At 41.9% G+C, this 3,724-nt stretch overlaps 1 non-coding gene across 1 annotated transcript; it reads left to right on the top strand.

Moving 5' to 3' along the window:
* Positions 1 to 932: 932 nt before the first annotated feature.
* TRNAA-UGC (transfer RNA alanine (anticodon UGC)) lies at positions 933 to 1,007 on the top strand. Its single transcript has one exon. It is a non-coding gene; the product is annotated as a tRNA-Ala (tRNA).
* Positions 1,008 to 3,724: the final 2,717 nt, after the last annotated feature.

Genomic DNA, 3,724 nt, shown 5'->3' with positions numbered 1-3,724 from the left:
TTTTGTGGGCTGCAGAAAAAATGTCCTAGGCAATATCTACTCGACGGGAACGGTGTTCTTTAACGTATTTAACAATGTTGTCATTTTATTGAAACAACTTTTTGATTCTTTACATTTTACTGTTACCTGCGGTAACACCGGCTACATACACGCCACGCCTCTGGATCCAACATAAAACTACATGTAGGTCCTGTCCTATATAGTCATGTTGGTCCAATGCACATGTTTAAACAACAACACAGAACATTGACCTTATTGAAATATTATATTTACATTCACATTATTTTATTTGATATTTTAAAGAAAACGGAGTCCAGAGCCACTAAGTCTCCACAATCTCTCCTAATTAAAATTGTATGTTAATGGAACGTTGTTTGCATCTGCATAAAGCGGGGCTACGAGGGGTACGCGGGGGGAGCTGAAAGGCGCCTTTCAAAATTGCTTTTTTCTTCTTCTTTTTTTTCCAAACAACAAAGTCAGAATATGCAACGGAGAAATTTGCATTTGGCAGGGGTGTATTCTGTTAACACATTGCTGAAATTTTCTGTTCCCCAAAGTAGTAGTAGTAATAGTACGTTTTAAAATATGTTCTTCAGGCACTAAGACATACCTGAAATATTCTTAAATATACCAAACTTATCTTGAATCAGAAATGTAAACAATGAATCTTTTAATATTATCTATATTATTTTCAATTAGTTTTTCTTTGTTTCCTCGTTTCGAATTTTGTAGGATGTAATATCACAAACCATGACATAAGAAAATGTCGAAGGGCGAGCATAAAATATTGGTACATTATAGTGCGGGGGAGGAAGGCTCCAAACCACAATCCTGCCTAGGGCGCCAAAAAAGTCTAGCTACGGGACTGTCTGAATACATGGTTGACTGAATTTAGTTTGTAATTTGTTTTATGGAAAACATATTTTTTTGGGGCCTCCCCCATGGCGCAGTGGTAGCGTCATTGCCTTGCAATCAAGAGGTCCCGGGTTCGATACCCGGTGGAGGCACAAGTGGTTCGGATCCCACTTTAAAACTGTAGGTCCAGTCCCGATTAGCCTTACTGTGCATAAAGTGGACTTAAAACATCAACTTAAACAAACAAACAAACGTATTTTTTTCTTTCATTGAAAGGAAGGAAGGGATAACAAACTAAGGGGAAGTTATGGGAATTACAAACGGCAAGGGAGGTTACATGTCTATAATCAGTTTCTTCCATAGGAAGACTACAAAACTTTTTTGAGGCTTAGTTCATTAGAATGCACTATTTTATGTGGAATTTCTCTTACAGTGAAAGTGTTATGAGAATAAATTGTGTAGACCGACCACACCCAAGACTTCTGAAACCTCCGAAAATATGTGAACTACAGGCTTCCCATGACATCACTAGCGTCATTACTTCCATGCCAAGGTTCCAAATGCCTTGGTGGATATACAGCAGTAGTTGCACTCTTAAAGACGATGAACACATTTCAGTTTTTTCTTTAAAGGCTAAACGAACAACAAACTACATTAATATAGAAAATCAAACAAAAGTCATTTTCCACCTTTGCGTTCATAAAAGTTTCCAGTAAAGTTTTAAATTGTTCTCAAAGAAGCTATCCTAGGATTGATTGATTGAATTAGTGTTTTAAGTCCACTTTATGCACAGTAAGGCTAATCGGGACGACATACAATTTAAAATTGGATCTGAACCACTATGTGCTTCCACCTGGTAACCAACCCGGGACCCCTTGATTAAAACCACTGCGCAACTTTTAAAAAGAAATACCCCTATGTAGTAGTATTCCCTGTCATTCGCTCCTTTCTCAACTTTCACACATACCATTTTTTACTGTATCCTTGTTTTTTCTCATTACGGACAAACACGAACATTCACGTCCTAGCCGGGATCCGAACCCGGGACCCCGGGCTTCGTAGCGCTTTGCGCTGACCACTCTTTTTTTATTTTTAAAAGGAATACCCCTACGCGGTGGTATCCCAGTCATTCACACTTTCTCAACTTTTTACACTTATCAATGGTTGCAGTATTCTCAGTTTTTACCTTCATCTGGATAAACACAAATACCCATGTCTTACCCGGGACTCGAACCCGGAACACCTGGCGTTGTAGCGCGCTGTGCTAACCACTCCGCCACCGAGGCCGATTACCCATCGGGGAGGCCTAGACCGGGCTCTAATTGCAAATGGCTTCTCTGGCTGATGCTGTGGTAACAACTAATCACAGTGAAAGTTTGAAGATATCTTTGAGTTTGATAAGAAAAAGGGATCTTGTTTGGTTGTGCTTTCCGACTGTTGTTTTTCTTGGCTGCTCGATGAAAGAAGAAAGCAACAGAAACAAAGTGCATTCATGTTCATTAATACAGAGGGGTCCAAAAAAATGTATTCACTGTTTGTAATGCAATGTTTTCGAAACAAATAGACTTACACGTACTAATCTCATGTGGATGTGTAGTGTAACTGTTTAGTTTGTCTCGGGTATGTGGTGCTGGCAAATTTGCCGGCCGGTCTAGCGTAAGACGCATTCTGAAGGGTGCACAGTGGAAAGTGTCCATTCCAAGACTGCTACACGCGATCAACGAGGACGATCCGGATCGTAGGGTCGAATACTGAGAATGGTTTGAGCACATGGTTCGCGAGGATAGATAATTTGCAGAGACAGTTGTGTGGTCTGACGAGGTGCAATTCAAATTTAACGGTACTGTGAACTGCCACAATTGTGTCTACTGGTCGCCCAACGATCCTCACGTTTATGTGGAGAAGGCAGTGAATCTACCGTGGCTTAACGTGTGGTGTGGTTTGTCATCGCGTGGTTTGATTGGTCCCTTCTACTTCGAGGGTACCGTAACCGGTGAGGTGTATCTTGAAATGCTTCAGTCAAGAATTTTGCCTGCCATCCGAACCATGTTTGGCGATGAAATGTTTTACCTGCAGCAAGATGGAGCCCTGCCTCACTACCATCGCGATGTCAGGTCATACCTGGATGATTCTCTCCCCGGATGGTGGATAGGTCGACGCGGTGCTATTGAGTACCCACCTTGGTTACCTGATTTGACACCACTGGACTCCTACCTGTGGGGGACCATCAAGGATGACATGTATCGACAAAACCAACTACACTCAACGAGCTACGTGAAAAAATAATAGCATCATGTGCTGCCATTACGTCAGATACACTGACGGCCGTAGTACAGTCTGCAGTTCGGTGCCATCGGAGTTGTTTACAAGTTGCTGGTGGTCATTTTGAACATCTAACATAACTCTCTCAGTGTCAAAAATTGTACCCGCAAGTCCATTTTGTCAGAAGATATAGACTATCAAACAACGAGTACATTTTTTTGGACTCCCCTGTATATAGGAATTCATCGATAGAAATGAGATTTGTATATGACAGATGTGATTAGTCAGGAGCAGGGCTGGTATAGTCGGTGGGGTGTCTGACTCCCATGCGGGAGACCCGGGTTCGGTTCCTGGGGTGGATGATCTAAGGTCTGAACTTTTCCGACTAGCCACGCATGAAGCGGCTCTGGGGCTCACCCAGCTTCAAATCAATGGGTGCTTGGAGTTAAAGGCGGGCGGAGCGTGGTGCTGATCACACTGCCTCCAAAATGACCGAGATCGAGAATGTGTGGGGGCCTACCCGACATCCTATGAACTTTTTCGTCAACTGGATCTAAAATCCTTTTTTGATATTCAATAAATATACAATTCGTTATCTATTTAACAT

This window comes from Lepisma saccharinum, chromosome 13 (assembly GCF_977018435.1).
Source record: "Lepisma saccharinum chromosome 13, izLepSacc3.1, whole genome shotgun sequence".
In the NCBI taxonomy this organism is placed as follows: domain Eukaryota; kingdom Metazoa; phylum Arthropoda; class Insecta; order Zygentoma; family Lepismatidae; genus Lepisma; species Lepisma saccharinum.
Note: the sequence above shows the minus strand (reverse complement) of the source record. Positions and strands in the feature narration are given on the sequence as shown.